Here is a 23,246-nt window from a genome sequence, read left to right as displayed (position 1 = left end):
TTGTTGACCACTGATATACAGAAGAATCATACTGGCTGGAGAGGCAGCTAGACTGGGTTCTCTTGATGCACAGATCTGTTCACCAGCAGCCTAGTCCCTGAATAGGAAGGCTATCTGGAATGACTTTACAGACAACCTTCAGCTTTTCTTGAACTTGTTTAGACTAAACTATCTCTACCGTCTCTTATACTTCTAAAAAGCTTATAAACAGAAAATGAAGGAAAGAATCAAGAAAATAGGGTATCCTTTCCATTGAAAGTGTCATAAAATATAAACATGTGTTTTATAATAAAAAAAATTTAATGGGACATTTTAAATACTGACAGTCAAGTCAGAGGTGCAAAATTTTGGTTTATAAGAAATACATGTTTGGTCTTTATCTATAGTTCTTAGCTCACAGCTTCCCAAACTCTCGAAATTTCCTGAGAGGTAAGAGCAGTGAGGGCATCTTTTATTACAGTATTTGGCCTATTGTCCTTAGTTCCTAAAAACACTTCAGAACCATAAAGATGTAATGAGTGTTTTATTATTCATAAAATGCCCATTTCCATCAACTGGGTTGATGCTAATAAGGTGACTTTTGGAAAGGACCTAAGACTAGAGTTTGGTTGCCAGGATAACCAAACAACCAAGAACAGAGGGCTGGAAATTTCAGCCCCACTTCACATCTCTAGGAAGGAGAAGGGAAGGGGTGGGGGAAGCCTGTAGGTTGAATCAATTGCCAATGGCCAACTATTTAATCAATCACACCTCTGTAATGAAGGCTCTGCAAAAACTCAAAAGGACAGGATTAGGAGAGCTTCCAGGTGGTCAACACATGGAGCCATGGGGAGAATTGTGAACCTGGAGAGGGAATGAAACTTGTGACCTTTCCCCGTATTTCCCTAAACAGCTCTTTTATCTGGCTGTTCCTTTTATCATAAACCAGTAACCTAGTCTGTAAAATGTTTTTCTGAGTTCTGGGAGCCTCTAGCAGATTAAACAAACCTAAGGAGGGGCTACTGGGAACCTCTAATTTATAACCAGTCAGTCAGAAGCACAGGTAACAACCTAGACTTGCAGTTGGCATCTGAGGCAGAGGTCAGTCTTGTAGGTTATCCTGTGGAGTCTGATGCTCTCTATGGGTGATAGTGTCAGAACTGAGTCAAATGGACATCCACCTGGTGTCTGGAGAATCACTGGACATGTGGGGGAACCTCCTCCACACTATAACTGGGTGAAGAAGTATCAGAGGCTTATTCTCAGCCTACAGGGTCCAGGACTGTAGGGAAAATAGACTTTGATTCCCTGAGTCACAAGAGGTGCCCATTCATGGATCCTTTGGAAGACATGTTAGATTCACGTGAATAAAATTTTTTAAAAAAGAAGAAACATTTCATGTAAAACCACCATCTTTATCTACATTATACCCTGAATTAAGCCTGCTTCAAAAAAACATATAATCGAATCCAAAGAAAAATCATAGATTACAAGAATTTAGCTGTCAGTATTTGGGAAAGCCAGACAATTTAGTGTACTATCCTGCCAAAAATGTCCCATGAACAGTCTGAGATCAAGGGTACCTACATTTCTTGAAGTTTATACAGGCTGTCTCAGATCAGTTTTTGCCTTGGTTTTCCAAAATGTTTTCTCCTTGAATAGATATGTCTTTATTACAATATTTAAACTTTAACTTTAGGCAAATTTCATATTTAAAGTTGGTACTTAAGAGCTTATATTTAAAACTACTAGTAATAAAAAGTAAATGGGTCATTTAAGTAAAAGTAACTGGTTCCAAACAGGAAAAGGAGTATGTCAAGGCTGTATATTGTCACCTTGCTTATTTAACTTCTATGCAGAGTACATCATGAGAAATGCTGGGCTGGAAGAAGCACAGGCTAGAATCAAGATTGCTGGAAGAAATATCAATAGCCTCATATGCAGATGACATCACCCTTATGGCAGAAGGTGAAGAAGAACTAAGTAGCCTCTTGATGAAAGTGAAAGAGGATAGTGGAAAATGTTGGCTTAAAGCTCAACATTTAGAAAACTAAGATCATGGCACCTGGTCCCATCACTTCATGGCAAATAGATGGGGAAACAGTGGCTGACTTTATTTTTCTGGGCTCCAAAATCACTGGAGATGGTGATTGCAGCCATGAAATTAAAAGACACTTATTCTTTGGAAGGAAAGTTATGACCAACCTAGACAGCATATTAAAAAGTAGAGACATTACTTTGCCAACAAAGGTCCATCTAGTGAAGGCTATGGTTTTTCCTGTGGTCATGTATGGATGTGAGAGTTGGATTATAAAGAAAGCTGAGTGCCGAAGAATTGATGCTTTTGAACTATGGTGTTGGAGAAGACTCTTGAGAGTCTCTTGGACTGCAAGGAGATCCAACCAGTCCATCCTAAAGGAGATCAGTCCTGGCTGTTCGACTCAGCGAATGAACTGAAGGATTGTTATTGATATTACAACATAAATAAGGATATCTTCTCAATAGAGCATACCTTCTCTAGGTAAGAGTGTACTTTTAAAAATTTTTAGAATTTCAACTTAATTAAGAATTCATTTCATGTACCTTCTTAGCTGAACATAAAAAATGAAAGATTTGTTAGTGAGAAATAGCTGCCTGATCATAAAGAAGAGTTAAACATCCCTGGCTCACCTTTATCCAAGGAAGCAGAATCCTTTTTGAGTACTCTTGTTTCTTAGTGTTGTGAAGACACCCACCCTGGCAACATTTCTGCAGGTGCTAAAGCAGGTGATACATCGGCACTCGGGTAGTGAAGCTCCCATTCCATATACGGGGTGGTATACGGGGATGTTGGTGGGGGAGTAGGGTTCCTTAGGCACTCATCACAAGACTTGTGATAACAGCAACAGTGAAATAAGTGGAGAAAAGCTGGGACATTTCTTGGAATGGAAAGGATAGAGTAAATTATTCTTTAAGAGTTTTGTTACTGAGAGCCAAATAAGCCCACAGCTTAGGCACAGAAATAAGATTCACGGATGTCTGTCTAAAACTATTTCATTAGGGAAAAATATGATGGGTAGGAATCCAAACAGCCAAATAAAATGCACTTAGTTACACTTTTCAGACTTACAAGAGCCTGACTATGTTTGGGGCATTTTCAGCTTTATGGCTTTTCCATGTGGATAAGAGAAATAAAAAGGCACACCATGTGAATAACAGATAGTACCATTGTCCTGGTCAAAGGATCAGCTACCAAGTTTGATCCTGAATGACCAATGCAGTATGATAACCTTGCAGGGAAATTAACACCAAAAGATGAAGACAACTGGAGGGCAGAAACTCCACCAGCAAGGAGAAGAAAGTGCTCAATATCAGAAGTGATGGCTTAAGGTGTGACTCTGTGTAGCCTGATGTCTTCCCTTCACTGTCTGCTTATTGGAACATGGCTCTTTGTATATGTACTTGGTTAGGTAGATTTCTATTTTTAGTCAAATGAAAGTTTACAAAATTGGCAAGTGGATAAAAAAAAATTCCTTCACCCAATCACGAACTAGTTTATTACTCATGCTTTTGGTGTTTTAGCTAAGAATCTATTGCCATGATGAAGACATACCTCTACATTTTCTTCTAAGAGTTTTGTAGCTTTACTTTTTATATTAAGGCCATTGCTCCATTTTGAGTTAATTTTTGAATATAGTGTGATGGACTCCAACTTCATTCCTATATCTATGGATATCCAGTCTCCTGAAACTATTTGTTATGAATGATCTTGACCCCTTATCAAATTTCAATTAACTACAAGTGTAAATTAGGTTTATTTCTGGACTCTCAGTTCTATTCCATGGTTTACGTGTCTATTCCTATGCCAGTACCACACAATTGGTCTACTGCACCTTTATAATAAATTTTGAAATCTGTAAGTATGAAGTCTTGAACTTTGTTCTTTCTCAAGATTGTCTGGCTCTTTGGGGCCCCTTGTGGCATCACATGAATAGATAAATTGGACTTGATCAAAATTAGAAACTTTTGTGCAACAAATGACAGTATTAGGAAAGTTAAAAGAGAACCTACACCGTGGAAGATATCATGTATCTGGTGTACCAGATATCATATATATATCATGTATATATCATGTATAAATCAGTATCTGGTATACCAGATATCATATATCATACCAGATATATGTACCAGATATAATATATCTGGTAAGAATCTAATATCCAGAATACAGAGGAAACACAACTGAATAACAAAAAGAAAAAAACAACTAAAAATGGATAAAGAACTTGAATAAACATTCTCTAAGTAATATACAAATGGCCAATAAGCACATGAAAGGAAGCTTAACATCACACAGTATCAGGGAAATGAAGATCAAAACCACAATGAGAAATCACCTCACACCCACCAGCACGGCTACTATCAAAAACAAAGCAAAAAAACAAACAAAACAGAAAATAACAAGTGTTAAGGAAGATGTGGAGAAGTTAGAACCCTTCTAGTAGGACTGTAAAACAATGCAAAATTCAACAGTTACCATGTAATCCAGCAATCTGCTTCTGCATATATACTCAAAATAATTTAAACATATATTATATTATTCCAACAGTTGAAAAGATATTTGTGTACCCATGTTTCTAGTTCCAGCAGCATTATTCACAACAACCATAGCAAGCTAAATATCCATCAACAGATGAATGGATAAATAAAATAGCACATATACAAATGGAACATTATATAGCCTAAAAGGAAGAAAAATCTGATATGTGCTACAACATGGATGAATCATGTGAAGTGAAATATGCCAGTCACGGAAGAACAAATATCATATGACTCCACTTACATAAAACATCCCTAAAACAGTCAAGTTTATTGAGACAGAAAATAGAATGGTGGTCTACCAGGGCTTGCGGGGAGGGAAGAATGGGGAGTAATTGATAATGGGAATAGAGTTTCAGTTTTACAAGATGAATAGTTCTGGAGATGGATGGTTATACAACAATGTACGTGTATTAAATGCCACTAAATGCAATTGCAATGGTAAATTATATGTTACATATATTTTACCATGATAAAAATACATGATTATAAGAAAAAATATTTTTAGCAAAAAGAAAACTATGAATTAGAAATTGCACCCATAGTACAAGTGGCATTGGCACAGCAGATAGCCCTTCTCCTTTGTCATCCACGTTACAAATTAAAAGCAATAAGAATCTAATCTGATCTCACCAGGCCAAAAAAAAATATCTAATTCCTTGCTGCTGCTGCTGCTGCTGCCAAGTCGCATCAGTTGTGGCTGACTCTGTGCGACCCCAAAAATGGCAGCCCACCTGGCTCCTCTGTCCCTGGGATTCTCCAGGCAAGAATACTGGAGTGGGTTTCCATTTCCTTCTCCAGCTAATTTCTTGAGACCAAATGAAATCTACAGCTACTTCTAGGCCCTAATTTTATACTGTATCAGCGCTCCTGTTACACATTACTATTAGCCACTACATTTAAAACTAAGCCCACAGGACTGCACTGTCCAATATAGTAGTCACTTGCCACTTGAAATTCAACTAGACTGAACTGAGATGTTCTGCCCTGGATTTTGAACACACATAAAAGAAAGAGTGTTAAATATCTCATTGATAATTTTGATACTGATTCCAAGTTGAAATGATATTTCATATACATTGGGTAAAATAAAATATATTATTTGAATTAACTTCAATTGGGTCTTTACTTTTTTAGATGTGGCTACGAGAAAATGCATGTGTGCTAAGTCACTTCACTTGTGTCTGACTCTTTTCAACCCAGTGGACTGTAGCCTACCAAGCTCGTTTGTCCATGGAATTCTCCAGGCAAGAATATTGGAGTGGGTTGCTGTGCCTGTTTCCAGGGGATCTTCCCACTGCAGGGACTGAAACTAAGTCTCTTAAGTCTCTTGCATTGGCAGGTGGGTTTTTTTTTTAACCACTAGTGCCACCTGGGAAGCTCTACTAGAAAATATACAATTATAGATTGGCTCAGAGTATTTATCTATTGGCGTGCACCACTTGAACAAATTATACTTTTTAAGCAAAGTTTAACACAGTATACTTAAACCAATATGCTACAAAATTTACACTTGATTTTTTAAATGGTTAGAATCTTTTTAACATTGAAAGGCAAAATGTCACAAGTCATCGGAAAAATACTTATTTTCCAGCTATAATATATAAAATAATACACCAAAATGCTTAATAACAAACTAAAATGCAGTCCTTTCTCAGAGTCCTGTAGGAAGATAATTAGAAAACAATTACGAAGGTATCAAGAACCAGTATTAGAAGTTTCACGGGGGACGTGTTTACTAAACAGAGCAAAGTAGAAACATTTCAAACATACTTCGGCACATCTATTATTTATTAGAATGATTCTCCTTCAATAACAAGACACTTTAGTACATATCTTTTTCTTTCACACGGCTTCCCAGGTGGTGCTATGGTAAAGGATCTGCCTGAAAGTGCAGCAGAGTCAGGGGACCCAAGTTCGAACCCTGAGTCAGAAAGATTCCTGTGGAGGAGGAAACAGCAACCCACTCCAGGATCCTCGCCTGGAGAATCCTATGGACAGAGGAGTCAGTGGGCTACAGTCCAAGGGATCGCAAAAAGTTGGACGTATGAACTCACATGCAGCAGTACCATCCTTCTTTCAGTATTTATTAGTGTTCTCTCTCTTCCTCTCCCTCCAATACCAGTATCATAAAGGCAGGATCCCAGTGGGATTCACCCAGCAGCACATAATCTTATTTAACCCAATGCTGGACATATCAGAAACACTTAGTGCATGTTGATTACCTGCTGTTGAAATACATTTTTTTGTGAGCTGACCAAGGAAAATTGCATGAGAGAAGATCAATGAACTCTTTAAAGAAACAAAATCAAGTTTTGAAAAAATCTACGTAAGAGTAACTGCTCATAGGCTGGCAATGTCAAGAGAAATAAAAAAAAATTACATGAGGATCTAGGGTGACATTATAGAGACAGAAGCAGAGGTGAATGAATTTATTGCACTGTTCATCAGTCAGTTCTTGCAGCAAAGAAGCTGAAGCCAAAAAGGAGCTTCTGGGTACTTTATTTCTTAATATGTAAGAATAAGACCTTTACCATATTTCCTATGAAGATGGTGAGCCACGATGAAATTTTTTTTTAACCACAGGATGGTTCACTAGTCATCTTGTAGCAAGGCAAATATATGTGTTGCAGAACTAAAAGGCAAATTGAGTGTTTTTCTATTACACAAAAAGCGACTGTTCTATATTCATAACCATTTTCTGGGTGGCAGGCAGCTTTTAGCAATACGACATACAGCAGGTATTTTCCAAAAATAAGCACATTTTCTCCATCCCTGTAATAGAAAGGTGACATTTTAAAACATAAGAGAGGGATCAGTACCTACTTTAGAAAAACAAATGTCCTATGGAGAGGGCATTTTGAAAAGAGATATAACAGTGGAAACATTTTTATACATGATTTTGCCAAATGCAATGCAAATGTGTCCCTTAAAAGCTCTCTTACTTGTATGATCACAAACTTGAAAAGAAATGTTTTTGTCATTTTAAGTCTTCCAAATGAAGGGTTTCCATGGGTATGGGTACATTTGATAAGGACACGTCAATGCAGTATCTTTCAGTTATATTTTGAGGATGTACAGTGGACGTGAGAGGTGGCCAGAAGCCAGAGAAAGGCTCCCTGGAAAGTTGTTATTGGAACAAAGATTTGAGAACAATGATGGTGTGAATTCTGAATATCTGGGAGAAGAACTTCCCTGGTTGAGGGAAGGGACAAACACAGATGCTAGCATATGTTCTAGGAAAAAGGAGGATTCTAGCATGAAAGAAGGGGTGGAGAAAAGTAGATGGAGCCAGCAAGGTAACGGGCAGGGAGTGTGTGGGTGGGAAGAGGCAGCTGTTACTGTGATGAGGTCCAGCTGGGGCCAGGATGGTGGCAGGGGAGGTGGGTCAGTGCCATCACTCCTAATTAACTTGCCAGTTAGACAAGCTCCCAAAGGCTTAGCGTGTAAAAAATCCACCTGTAATTCAGAAGCCGCAGGAGATGTGCTTCGATCCCTAGATCAGGAAGATCCCCTGGAAGAAGAAACAGCAACGCACACCAGTATTCTTACCTGAAAACTCCCATGGACAGGGAAGCCTGGCAGGCTACAGTCCATGGGGTTACAAAGAGTCAGACACAGCTGAGCACACAGGCTTGCAAGACAAGCTCACACCTCCACCCTTGTTCCCTGCCGCCCCCACCCCCGCTGTGCTCACCCCCTCAACAGTGTCACTGGGTTTCACGTCTTTAGATGTCATCCATGTGCCAGCAGCAACAACCTGTATAGGCTAGGCTTCTTTCTTAAGCTGCAGACTCACACTGCAGAATCGTATGTCTCCCTTTCTCACCTGAACACCTCTGCTCTGACGCCTTGGAGACGTCTCAAATAGAGTACGTGCAAAACACAAAAACTCTCTATTTTCACCCTAAACTGCCCCCTTTATAATCTGCATCATCTCAGCAATGCCTACAGTCTCCTTCTGGATGTCCAGGACAAACCCCTTGGAATCCTCCCGAACCCCTCGTGTTCTCTTGGACCTCTTGCCCATTCCATCAGCAAAGTGTGTCGGTGGTATCTTCACATCCAGACTTAACCACAAATCACCTTCCCTAGTGCCCTCACGATCTCCCGGCAATCATCGCCTCTTACCTGGATCACTACACAGCCTCCTAAGCGGTCATTTGCTTCAAGCCTTGAGCCGCTCCAACCAGTGCCTCCCCCAGGCACTAGATTACGTCATTCCTGTGCTTAAAGCCCACTAGTCCCCCGTCTCCCTGAGAGTAAAAGGTAAAGGGTTCTGCCCCAACCTGTACTCTCACTCGCTGCCATTCTGCCCCCTGCTCGCTTCATTCCAGCCATTTTTGTCTCCCCATTGCAACTTGGACACACCTGTCATGTTCCTGCCTCCGGGCCTCTGAACTGGCTGTCCCCCCAACCTGGACCACTCTTTTGCCCACCACCTTCTGCAGGCCTGTGTTCACACGTCACCTTCTCAGTGAGAAGTTCCTTGACCCTTCAACTGGATTTACAGTAACAGCCTCAATTTCAGCAGTCTTAGGCCTCTTCTTGCTTAATTTTCTTCCACAGCATGTATCCCTTTCTGAATATAATTTGCCTTTATACAACTGTGTTTATTTCCACTATATTATAAGCTCCAAGAGAGGTCTTTTCTGTTTCTTACACTGCTGTCTCTGTAGTGCTTGAACCCTGCCTGGCCCATAAAGAGTGCACAATAAGAATCTGTTCACTGTGTTCTAATGAACAGACTGGAAAGGACAGGCCAAGAAATGCGCCTCAGGCAAGAGCAACGTGAGCAGAGACCTTGGCTTCATCTCTACCTGGCCATCACTACCTGTGGCAATTACCCTTGCTTTGGTGGTGGACTGAGTGGGATCTCAGACATGGCTTTGAGGCTACGGTGACAGAGGACTAGTGTGGACCATACCATTATGTCAATGGCAGGGCATTTCTATCTCTGGAGAGGACTCATCCATGGCCATCTACTACAGCAGTGTATTAACAAAGCCAGGCCAAGACTGTTTGCAGGCCCCCTGGAGAGGCAGAGCCCTCCACATTTGATGCTTCATATCTGGAGCCCTCCAAACACTGGAGGAGGGTGGCATGACCATCAGTTAGTGACATCAACAGCAAAGAGTGATGGCTGGTGGATGAAAGGGTTAAGACACAAAGAGATAATAAAGTGTCAAGAAAAACTCCTAAGGTTTCCAAGTGGTGAAATTGGAGAGATGGGATGAGATCCAAGGCCAGGTTTTAGGGGGAAGTCATGAGTTTGATTTTCAGCAGATAGAGCACAGGTGGAGGATGTATCCAGAGCAGCTGCAGCATCAGGGATCAGAATGCAGACGTGGAAGTCATCTGTGCTGTGGTAGGGATTGAAGCCAAGTCTGTGGATGAGATGACTTGTAAGAACAAAGAGAAAATAGTATAGGACCTCGATAGAACCTCAGGAGACTCCAAAATGTACTGTTTGAAAAGGCAGTGGGTATGCAAAGAATTAAAAGGAGTGACCAGACTATAAAAATAAAAACAACTCCACTGAAGGGCATGTTGCGGAAGCCGAGGAAAGGGAGGACTTCAAAAATGAAGAGAGGGCTTGACTATGTGAACTGGTGGTGAGCTGTGAAGTACAGTGAGAAATTGAAAACACCCACTGGTTGAGATGCAATGAACATCATCAGTGACCTTAGTGAGAGATGTTCTTAGAGCACCCTGGGTGGAAACTGGATTGCTGTAGGTTGAGGAGTGAGCATGGCAAAGTGAAGCATTAGTCACTCAGTTGTGTCTGACTATTTGTGATCCCACGGGCTTTAGCCCACTAGGCTTCTCTGGCCATGGAATTCTCTAGGCAATAATACTAGAGTGGATTACCATTCCCTTCTCCCGGGGATCTTCCAGGTTCAGGATTGAACCCAGGTCTCCTGCATTGTGGGCAGATTCTTTACCGTCTGAGCCACCAGGGAAACTCAGAGTGAGCATGAGACACACACATTGATACATGAGATGCAGACATTGATACAGACAGCTCTGAAGCACTTCCTGAGATTGATCATAAATTGGAGGAAAGCTTTTGAATCGAAGGCTGAATGCTACCCAGTTTTGATTAAATACAGAGACATGTATATGTTTAAATGTTAATGGGAAGGAAACTGAATATACTAGCAAGATAAATGGTAGTTCTGGGAGAGGCTCAAGGAGAAATTGAGCAAGGATGCTGTAGAATGAGGATGCTGTGGTCAGGAAGTGGATGTCCCACTGTTCTCTGGAAGTGGGAAAGCCTCTTGCATTGATGAGATCCCCTGGGGTTGCAGGTGTTGAATTTAAGAGGGGTGGAGGGAAAACATGAAGTCACTTGGATGACATTTGAGCATAAGGTGAGGGAGAAGACTAAACCAGAGGGAACGCCCTTGGTGAGAGTAGAATACCCAGGAAGTCTGAAATTGATGGACTGACAAAAGGCAAGGGCATCCAGTCAGGAGCTGAGAACCATTAATCAATGAATACATGGTTGTGTCTGTTCTCCGGCCACTAAGCAGGCCAGCAAAATTTGCTGCAAAAGGCTACAGCTACTGATGTGTTCTAGACACATCCAGTGACAAACAACATCAGACAACATGTAGTACTACCTGCCCTCAGCAGGCTTCCAGTCAAGGCCAGGACCACTGGAACCATTACCAAGATAAATATCTCAAAACCAGAATAACAAAATATCAAGCAAGGTCTATTCTTGCAAAACTGTGACTTCAGTTACAGAAATCAGGACTATCTGTGGAGAAATGAGCTCAGTCGAAGACCAGAAGAAAAAAGGAAACATGGATTTAACCAGATACAAAATAGGGAGTCCTGTAGGTCCAGCTTAGAGACAAAGCTGTAAAGGAAACAAAATCAATATTTTAGAGTTTCACTTTAAAACTCTAAATATTTTAGGCACAACTGGAGAGTGTGCATACTAGGTAAAATAGGAGAAGCTAAAACTGAAGGCCAGGATTCTATCCAGAAGCAAAGTGCAACCATGAGACAATGGGCTTCATGCCAGGCTTTGTAAGAGAATAAATCTGAGATAGTGAGAGAGAAGAATCATTAAGATGCTGATAAGATAGCGACCACCAACACAACCCAGGAGTCCTGACAATCTAGCCAGTGTTGAGAGGTCCCAGGAAAGTCTGATCTTTGAAATGTCTCTGATTTAGTTATCAGCAGCCACATTTTACAGAGAAGAGAGCTGAGACCTTAGGTGGTTAAGGTTAACAGTGCACTGATTCGAAGCTGGTAAATAGCAGAACCTGCATTTCAACCCAAGTTTAGCAAACCCTTTAAAGAGTTCTGGCCAATTCAAGTTAGAAACAAGTGAACAAGGAGCTCCGCATTATGAAATGTTGGAGAAAGTTTTTCTACACTAACATCTAGTTATTATCAAGCAACTTTCAGAACATCTCATATTTATTTAAAAATAATAATAATGGTGTCGTTTAATCGCTAAGTCAACTGACTCTTATGCAACCCCATGAACTGTAGCCCATCAGGCTCCTCCATCCATGGGATTTCCCTGGCAAGAATACTGGAGTGGGTTGCCATTTCCTTTTCCAGGGGATCTTTCTGACCCAGGAAGGGATCAAACTCATGTGTCCTGCTTGGCAGACAGATTCTTAACCACTGAACCACCTGGGAAGCCCAAAAACGATGTTGCTGCTGCTAAGTCGTGTTAGTTGTGCCCAGCTCTGTGTGACCCCATAGACGGCAGCCCACCAGGCTCCCCTGTCCCTGGGATTCTCCAGGCAAGAACACTAGAGTGGGTTGCCACTTCCTTCTCCAATGCATGAAAGTGAAAAGTGAAAGGGAAGTTGGTCAGTCATGTCCTACTCTTCGCGACCCCATGGACTGTAGCCTACCAGGCTCCTCCATCTACGGGATTTCCCAGGCAAGAGTACTGGATTGGGGTGCCATTGCCTTCTCCAATAATGATGTTAGGCAACGAATAATGGATGACTGTGTATGTTTTCTGATTTACCAATAAAGCTAGAGATGCATTATCAAAAGCTGAACACTGAGCAACCTTGTGCTGTGCTTAGTTGCTCAGTCATATCCTACTCTTTGTGACCCCATGGACTGTAGCCCATCAGTCTCCTCTGTCCACAGGGATTCTCCAGGCAAGAATACTTGAATAGGTTGCCATGCCCTCCTCTGAGCAATGATACCAGTGGTTAATATAACACCTGCTTGTATAACATGGGTTATACTTACATCATGCATATTTGAATCAATATTTTAACTTAGCCCTAATGCCAGGGGCAAAAGTATCCTGATACAGCTGACCAATGAAGGGCCAGGACACAGGAGACTGGAGTCAGAGTAAGAGTAACTAACTCTGATATTTCTGGTCCTCACAGATCTTAAGGGAAGGCAATGAGATGATACAAAATGTTTAGGACTCACATGCCTTTCAATGCTGTGTTAAAATAAAGATTTACAGTTCCTAATTAGTACCAATCCTAAAATTAAGGTTTGGGTCACCTTGGCTGTCTCAGGGTTGTAGAGCAAGATCCCTGTGCCCAAAACATGGCTTGTATTTCTGTAACAGAAGTAGAACAGCTTCTGTGCAACCTGGAATTGTCCTAAAAGATAGAACTGGGTAATTGCATTGTCATCCACAAATTGGTCCTTGCCATGGGTGCTTGCCATCTACCTCTACAAGGATTAAGCCATGTGCTGCTGCAGCTGCTGACCTCCAACACTCCTGAAGGAGTTCAGGGCAGAGAGCAGAAATGAGGCACTCTCTGCTTTGGGAAAACTGACAAGTCTTCAGATAGTTAGATATTCTCAGGAGCTGATTTTATGAGCCCAATGCTTATATCTCCTCATATCTAGAAAAGCAATAACATCCTTCATGGTAATGACTGTTTCTCATGATTAGCAGAAGTTTCATGAGACCAGCAGAAACTTTCTAAAAACACATGTGCTTGATTGCATGTATTCTCCCTTCAGCAAAATTACACATATACTGTCCTTTCCCCCCACTGCCTCTTAGGAACAGTTTAGACTCTGGCTACATAGAGCTATGTATCAGCTACATAGAACTCACTAAATGGCCTATCATTTATCACTAATTTCTCACTGATTGCTTTCTTTTTTCCTCAACAAACTCTCATCACATTTTTGAGTTGACTAACCTCCTATAAATAAAAATACTGGATCAAACCGTATGTGCATTTTAAATTTGGTAGAGATTGCCAGTTGCTCTTCAAAATTACCACCAAACTGCCCTAGTAATGTGTGACGGTGCTAATTCCTTGGCCTGGCATAGCCCAGTGTGGGTGTATTATCAAAGTTGTAGCTCCTCCCCATGTAACAAGAAGTCTATTTCTCATGACTGATTTAATTATATTTGATTTGTGTGAGACTGAGGATTTCGTCATATGTTCCAAGTAATTTGTATCTTTGAGGCCTGCATGTTCCTGCACTCTGCTCAGATTTCTATTCGTTTGTAAGGATGGTATTTATCCTACGTCAAGGTGGTCATTCTCAAACTCGTCTCAGCAGACCAGAGCTATCCTGCTCATCTGGGACCATGTTCCACCTGCTCTGGCCCCACTGAATCACAGTCTCTGGGGATCCACAGGTGTAATTATCTCATCAGGTGATTTGGGTGCTTAACATTTGAGACCTACCATACTAAGATAATTAGACCTCATCTGAAATATTTTCCAAATTTTTATTCTCAGCTGCCAATCATCCTTTGCTATTGTTTCTTCTTCCTAGACAGAAATTTAAAATTTCTGTTAAGCTCAATTTAAGAAACTTTTCCTCTTTAGGATCCCAGTTTGGCATCATCCTTAGAAAATTCTTCCCTGCTCTGAGATCATTAAACATTCTCTCTATCCACATTTTCATTCTTTATATTTAAATATTGACTCCAACAACATGGAGCACCTTGAAACGGATGGTATATTTAGAGGAATTTAAGCTGTCATTTAAAAAAAAAAAGGGAAGAACAAAGAGGAGGTACATAGAGTGCCATTTGTAAATCCACCTGGTATGATAGAAAATATATAAATGCATGGTTATCATGATATCCTGGAAATTTTAGATTCTTTTTAAAATGTAGGTCACCTAGTCATTTCTATCATTCAACATTCCCAGCCTCATTTTACTTGCATGTAGCTTGTCCAGACTTTACATAGATATACACTTACATAAACCTTAAAAAAAGTAAGGTCAGATGTATATTTTGCGGTGCCCTCTTGACCACCATTCTGCAGTCAGGAACCCACAAAGTCTAAAGGGGCCTCCAAAGAGAAGCACAATCTTTAAGCGTCAGAGACTATTCCACAAAGGCCTTTCTTCAAATCTCAGGGGACTGTTTCAAGAATGCAATGAGATAATCCACTGCTCTTATATGTGTGCGTGTAATGACGGGGTGGCAGCTGGGTATGGGGTTTGGGGAGATGCGTTCAAGTTCATACCAAAAGGAAAATGCCTTTGAGCTGTCACTGTGCCCCAGCCTCCCACACTTTTTAAAGTGACAGAGACCTGAGAGAACTGGCTTTGCTCTGGATGCAAAGACCTGGGTACTGATCATTTTTCCTCTTTGCTCAGTATTATTCAAAGGTAAAGTCCAAATTCAAAAATCATAGAGGTGCTCCAATAAAACAATCTGTGTGTAAAGAGGACATAGGAAGGAAAGTTTACCCCTGCAAAGGCTTCTCTGTCTAAATACTGATAAGTAGCTAGATCTTTCTGGAGCCCAGCTTCAGAAACTGAGGGGGTAGGAGCAAGGGGAGAGAAAGAGACAGAGAAATTCATTACTATAGAAAGGCCTAATACAAAGTTCCTCTGTTCTCTTATTTTTTCAGAAAAAATTCACTTTCCAGACATTCATTAGCTTTAGAAAAATAGCATATAAACTCCTTTCATACAAAACATAGTTCTCTTTAAATGTCCTACAATCCTTTCCAAGGCAGAGAGTCATATGATAGAAATTGTACCCATGCCCACCAGCACTCATTGATCACAGAAGCTATCCAGAGACTGGGGGAAGAAACTGACATCTTTTCATAAGGACATTCATATCGATGTGTCAAGAAGTCTCGTGCTATGCTGTGCTTAGTTGCTCAGTCGTGTCCGACTCTTTGCGACCCCATGGACTGTAGCCCACCAGGCTCCTCTGTCCCTAGGATTCTCTAAGCAGAAACACTGGAGTGGGTTGCCATGCCCTCCTCCAGGAGATCTTCCCAACCCAGGGATCGAACTCCAGTCTCCCACACTACAGGCAGATTCTTTACCATCTGAGCCACCAGGGAAGCCCAAGAGTACTGGAGTGGGTAGTCTATCACTTCTCCAGGGGAACTTCCTGACCAGGAATCAAACCGGGGTCTCCTATATTACAGGAGGATTCTTTACCAGCTGAACTACCAGGAAGTCACTACTAAAACAAATATTATATATTAATGCATATATGTGAAGTCTAGAAAAATGGAAGATGATTTGCAAAACAGAAATAGAGACATAGACACAGAGAACAAACGTACAACACAAGGAGAGAAATGGAGAGGGGATAAATTGGGAGATTGGGATTGTCATGTATATACACTGTTGATACTATGTATAAAAGATACCTAATGAGAACCTACTATATATAATAGTTCAGGAAACTCTACTTAGTGCTCTGTGGTAACCTAAATGGGGAGGAAATCCAAAAAAGAGGGGATATATGTATACATATAGCTGATTTGTTTTGCTGTGCAGTAGGAACTAACAACATTTTAAAGCAACTCTACTTCAATAAAAATTAATTAAAAATTTTCAACACCCCTACCCCAAAACAGAAGTCACTGCTCATGGATCAGTCAATCATAAAGTATTACAATTAACCAAACTTTATTTAATGGTGTTGAAACAAAGAGATAACAACATTGAAGATATGTGAAGGATAATACAAAAAGACCTAAATGCTAGCTCACTATTTATTGATTTTCCAATAGGCTTGCTGCTACTCGTCCAGTAATTTAAATATGAAAATGGAATGACCTCCAATGAGGCATGGGACCTCACATGCTGACATCTGTCATCAGGAACTGGACCAAAGCAAACTCGTGCAAAATGGCAATGTCCACCATAAGGTCGGCTTCCTTTGTTTCTGCTACAGTAGATCTCTAAGCTGCATGTGGGCTGAATTCACATCTACTGGGTATTTTTAATAAAATCAAGGGAAGTATTTGACCCAATCCTCTTGTTTTACTGATAAAGTAGTAAAAATAGGTTCAAGACTGCACAACTAGTTACTGGCAAGGAAGGGTAGGGCACAGGTCTTATAGCAATTTAAGATCATTTGTATATTTATTTGTGATAGTGTTTAACCAGTTTACTTTAATAGCTCCTAATATTTCAGTTTTTAAATTGCTTTGCCAAAAGGTTAACATTCTATATTTGTGCTGGTTAATACAACAGTCACTAGCCATGCAGGCTATCGACATCTGGAAACATAGCTAATCTGAATCAAAGTACTCTGTAAGTATAAGACTTGGCCAAAAAAAAAAAAAAAAAGTAAAATATCTCATTAGTATTTTGTATTGACTACATCTTTAAATGGTCATTTTTTAATATACTGGGGTTAAAGAATATATATTATTAAAATTAATTTCACCTGTTTATTTTTATTTTTCTAACATGACTACTAGGACATATTAAACTATGCATGTGGCTCACACACTTTGTTTCTATTGGACGGTACTGATTTATGGGAAGACACTTAATGCACTAAGGAGAGAATTACACGCAATCTTCCTTTCCTGAATTTGCCCATGACAAACCAAAGGAAGAGAGGATGAGATGGCATTTGTTCCAAATACTTTAAAATATACTTACCTGGTCAACAAACCCAGACTTGCAAGCCACATAATAAAAATAAAAACTAAAACATAATTTGAAATAATTTTATGTTAAATGTGCATGCATGCATCAATTTAATGTGTAAAAGAATATTAGCAATCATGACAACATGAAAATCATCACCTCCCCTTTTAAGAGCAGCTATTTTCCTAGAAAAATCATACCCAAAACCAATTAGTGTCCTAGAAATCAGTTCTGCCTTTAAAGAGACATCTGTCCATTATAAACATCCATACCAAGTAGATAAATAGATGGCTGATAGCTGGATGATAAATAGATAATGGGCAGACCAACAAACAGACAAACTCAATTCACCGTATAAGTGGGAATGGGGCATCATGGTCATCTGAATTGAAAGTTACAGGTCAGCACTGAGTCCATTTTAACTTAAAACAGCTGGCAGCCAACCTCCTCATCCAGATAGCCAAACACTCCTCTTTGTAACAAAGAAATTCTCCTGTGCAAAAACTGATTGCCTTTATCTTGGGGGAAAATAATGATTTTGTCTAAATTAATAGGTTAATTTCCAATATACTAATATATATCCAGTATGGCCACAAAATTAGAAAAGTGAACATATGATTTTATTATCACAGCTATATTCTCTTTTTGATGAGAGAAACTTGTTAGTTTTCAAAGGTTTTAATTTTTCACTAAGATACATAGATATCAGTGTAGAGACAGTATTTACTTCTGAAATAATATATTTCTAATAAAGTCAGGTGTGGTTCCTAGGAGATGTACAGCGTGAAATGAATAGTCTCTGTTCTTCCCATGGTGAGATGGCACTGTTGATTGCTGACAATGCTACTTGCTAGCCACAAGCTGAAAAGGAACTTCCACAACTTGGAATTCAATTTGAGTGTTTTCTGAGTCTCTTCTTTGGAACAACTCTACTAAAGCTGTAACAAGAGAGGATTCTGGAGATTTCTGCAATAGCTGTGCATATATATTTGCCATCTGCAGAGATAACTGAACAGCAGTTCTGTGCGATGGTGGAGACAACAATCACCTCTCCCGACCCCCCTTCTTGAGTTCACTGGGCACTGGGAGTCCCTATTACCAAATTAAATGCCATGTGTTAAACGGGATGAAAATGCTTCCCTGCTTTGTGTCTTCTGTTTCTATAAAATGAACTATGGATTTTCTGTCATCTCAGCCCATAGGATCTCCTGCATTTCCAAAGATAGAATTGTTGACAATTTGCAATTTCAGGCAACGACCAAAAAAAAAAAAAAATAGTATTATTCCCTCACAAATTTGTTAAATTTATTCTAATTTTATCCTCCCCTTTTCTCTCCCTCCCACTCCACCTCCTCGAATCCAAATGTCACTGGAAAAGAAGCACATTTGGACTGATCTGGAATGTAAATGCTCCAACCTTTTACTGTTACCTAGAAAATCTTCCTTAAGAAGAAATTTTCCTCAAGTTTTTAGTTCAAAACAGAAAAGGTCTCCTATGCTAGGACTAGCTTGTCACATGGAAGGGGGTCATTCAAAAAATGTGGGCAAATATGTAATAAATTCCTAAGGAAGGCAAGTTTTGTCACTGCACAGTGGGAAGAAACTGAATTCCACCACAGCCATGTAGATAACCATTCAATGGATATAACATGATTCACAGAGCTTCTAGTTTAAAAGTCTCCCAAACCCCCATAGAACGCGAATTGGAGTTTTAAAGGGGGAAACCAGCATTTTTCAGGACAGAAGACTCAAGCAGGTTCCCACCAGGCGAAAAGCCGACAATGCTTTGCAGGCGAGCCTAGGAGCTGTCAGCAGTCATTGTCATCTTATGGGAACCACAATCTTACAACTAAAGATGGGGTGCGGCGCCTTTCCCATCTTCTCTTCTTACAACAACAAAACAGGAAGAAACACATGTAGACATCACGAAATGCATTATTTAAAAGGAGAATTAAAACATTTAGCCAAGTCTCAGCCAAGCCCGCGAAGAGCTCCGGTCTAGTACGAAAACACGCTGAAACACAACAGCAGCCTCTAAGGTGCTCTCACTTTGGACCAGATCTTTTCAGGACTCCCGTAAAACCATTAAATCAACTTCTACATAATAGAAACACCTGCACTGTATAATTTTCTAAAACACAAACTCCTGCTTCGGAATTCCAAATGATGTGTAAGACACAGATGTTTTCAAAAGGATATTTTTATAAAAGTATCAAGATGCTCACTCTCTCTGACACGGATACAGAAATGCAGTTTTTTACTCCAATCTTTATATTGCTGACTCGCCCTCCCAGATAGCGTTAAGCCCTTTTAAGGGACTAGCAGACAAGAATGCCAAAGCCGTCAGTGTGCCAGTGCAGAAGCAGCGAGGCCACAGCAAAGGAAGAGAAATCTCGGTTACCTGAGGATGAACACAACTCTTCTCAGAGCTGCTTCTGAGCTCGCCTCGAATAGGACCGGGCAGCGCAGGCTGTGCGGATACGGGCTCCTCCCGCAGGTAGGCGGGGCGCGAGCTCCCTTGCGCCGCCGTGACGATGCTGTCAGCTATTTGCCCGCCCGTGCGCCCCGCGCCCCGCGCCCCCGCGCACCTGCGGCCGGGCGCGTGTGCCCCGCGCCCCCAGCGCACCTGCGCCGCCCAGCCCGGGCGGGCCCGGAGCTGTCACTGCCACCCCACCATCCTCCAGCCTCCCCCACCTCCTCCCCTGTTTAATCTCGGACATCTCAGCTGTGCCAACTGCTGCAGCGGTGGATGCTCCTGCTTAAATGGCGCCTGCTCGCCTCCAAAGAGCGTTTAGGTGCCACCTACTGCATGCTCCTGGAATAGATGGTCAAGACTGGAATTCTCAGCGAATTCAATGAATTAAAATAATTTCATTGAAAGTGCACCAGATTCTTTTGTTTCAGATTGTTCGCATTACCGGCTATAGTTACTACTAGGCGCCTAAGGCTTTCATTCAGTGTCCAGATTGTAAGTTAAAAACCTCATTTATAAAGCAGATAAAATCGGGCCATGATGGACAGGCAACCACACATTGCAGATTAATACATTCTAATTTAACAGGCTCCTCTAGCAAAACCACCATGGGTAATCCGGGGCTAAAATTGTCTTTACACCAAATAGTTTCACATTAGTATTTCAGGGAAAAAACCAAGTATATTTTCTGACATTGATAAACCGTGTTGTCAAAGAAGCATTGATCAAAAACAGGTGAATCAGCAAGAATTAGGTTTATGGCTAGCAATTCTGTGCTGAAACTTTTAAAGAAATGCTCTCCTATAACATGATCCATGTTAAATGTAAACTACACTTAAGGAAGATTTTCTTCTCCCTATTATAACTCGTTCTTTTTTAATACCAAAATTTTCTAAAAGAATTGGACATTTTCTTATTCTTTCAACTTGATTTAGCTTAAAGAATCCCATTTATCAGTTCTAAGATTGTTCATAATTTACAGTTTCAGTTAGCATTACCTTATGATGCTTATTTCCAAAGTAAATTTCTACCTTGCTACTCACAGAAAATATGTGAGTTTTCAAAATCTTACTTTAGCATGATAAATATAATCAGGAAATTTTTTTTAGCTTGCCAGTCCACCCTAATTCTGACCTTGAAGCTATGGCTACTGGAATATGAATAAAATACCATTTTTGTCATGTAAGGCCACTATCAGCAAATCAACTCCTATTTTAAAGATATAAGGATACAACTCTCTTCCCAGTTTCCTCTTCATTACAAAGGAGTGGATAGCTATTAGGAAAGCCATCCTAAACCTGGAGGAGGGCTCAGAGACCCTGTGTGTCTACCTCCATTTCTGGAATCTGCAAGAACCATCAAATCAAGGTGTTTTCCATGACAATCCTGAAATGTAGATTATCAATTAAATGAAAAAAAATGGAAGTTGAGGGCTGAATAGAGAAGGGTGAAAGATATAAAGAGGTAAAAATATTGAAGGCAAAAAGCCAATTCTGGCACCAAACTAGTAGGGAGAAAGAATCAGGAGGTGGTGAAGGAAGGCAATTTGATTCTGCAAACTCCACACTGCAGGGGAATCCTGCATTTTGCCACGTATAATTATTTATTTTGAGAATGTGAAGCAAGGGTCCCAGAGGGCCCATTTAAACAAGCAAAACACACTTCAAATGATGGTTCTGCTGTCTTGTCACTCTCCACAACCCCTGACGTTTCATTGGCCAGAAGAAACAGATTGCTCCCAGGACTACAGCCTCAGGATCTGACGTAATAAGATCTTTAGAGTTCTAGGCCTGTTGGAGGTGGGATGCTCTAAGTCAGTTTCTCTTAAACTCTAACACACATCAGAATCATCTGGTTGGGGGGAGCTTGTTAAACAGCCAGCTGGTCCACACCCCAGGTTTTCTGATTCAGCACTGCTGGGTTAGGTCCCAAAATGCATGATTCTAACAAGTTCCCTGGTGTCCCTGAGGCTGCTTACAACTGGGACCCACTGAGCTCAGCCACCCATCAGGTAGTGCAGAGACTGATAACAAGTGGTAATGTGCTCAGGGACAGGAAGTGTAACATTCCTCTATTTTCTAAAGTACATTGAAACTCACTCAACCCCATGTCCCTTACTCTGAGGAAAACTGGTTCTTCTCTACAGAGTCACACATGTACCCTAGGATCTTTTGGGGGTTTTAAAAAGTACCTTTCCAGCTATGTTCCCATTTTTCCCTTCTATGTAGGACTCAGCACAGGTACACTAGGCCTCTATACAAATTAGAAAAAAGACCCTGCTCTAGGCAGACTTGACCACTATCCCCCTAAGACAGTACGTGACTTGAGGGACAGAGGACGGTTTGTGCAAAGAACGTGCCAGGGGCAGGTGCAACCCACTCCAGGTCCCCAGCTGAATGAGTGGGGCACCTGTTGAACCCTAGCCCCACTCTTGCCATCTATTGGTCAGTTTAGTACATTACTCAAACTGCACAAACAATCACCTCAATTTTACTTCCCTGGAGCCAGCATGGTCCAGGTGAGGGCTGGCAGCTCCGTTTAGGACCTGGGTGTACAGCTCCAGAGTGCCAGAGGCCATCAAGAAAGAGGTAGAACCACATTCTAACAATGGGGTCCTGAGCTGAGGGATGAGGTGGGAGGCACTCGAGCTTGCTGTCTCACTTTCAGTCTGTTTTCTCTAACACAGTGGTTCTGGACAGCAGCATCAGAATCACCTGGAAAGTTTTTAGAAATGGACATTTTAGCTCCCTTCACTGTACCAAACTCTGAAGGTGGGGCCCAGCAACCTGTGTTTTAGCAAACAATCCAGGTGATCTGGTGATTTTGATGATGCAGACTTTGAAACACATCAAACTAAAGTGTTGTATTTGTGTGTGTATCTGTGTGTGTATGCTTAACAAATGCCGTGTCAACATATCTCCTTAAAATTTGTTGAAAGGGGAGCAATGCGCCCCCCTCCCCGCAGATGTTTCTGCTTCTTCCGATTCCCCCAGCAACCCACATAAGAGTGGGGTACAGGACTCCACTGACCAGAAGACACCCCCTTTCCCAGCAATCTTACCAGCAGTTGGGATGTCTATCTCTAAGGCTGGCTCTCTTCACCTCAAACTCCTGCCTCTATCTTCTCCCCTATAAAGTCAGGCAAACTAACCCCTGAAAATGCCAGACCCTCCAAACTGAGACCTTAGCACTAAAATGCAGAAAGATTTGCACATCTATGTGGAGAAAAGAAACACAGGCCCATGAACATAAGGGAAGAAGAAAATAAATTTGACTTTGATTTTTGTTGATGAGTCCCCTAGCCCCAAAATAAGACCTTTGAAATTGGGTTGGCCCTTCAAAAAGGTCCCCCATTGAGAGCCACCCT

At 41.0% G+C, this 23,246-nt stretch overlaps 1 protein-coding gene across 1 annotated transcript in view; it reads right to left on the bottom strand.

The window, feature by feature from the left end:
• The window catches only part of DIRAS2 (DIRAS family GTPase 2), a 33,353-nt gene extending 13,448 nt beyond the window's left edge, over window positions 1-19,905 (bottom strand). Inside the window, exon 1 of the mRNA XM_005684192.3 lies at window positions 19,808-19,905. The gene's annotated coding sequence lies outside the window, so the exon portion shown is untranslated. The remainder of the gene's footprint in view (window positions 1-19,807) is intronic.

This window comes from Capra hircus, chromosome 8 (genome assembly GCF_001704415.2).
Source record: "Capra hircus breed San Clemente chromosome 8, ASM170441v1, whole genome shotgun sequence".
Lineage (NCBI taxonomy): Eukaryota > Metazoa > Chordata > Mammalia > Artiodactyla > Bovidae > Capra > Capra hircus.
This window is presented reverse-complemented; position numbering and strand designations above follow the sequence as displayed.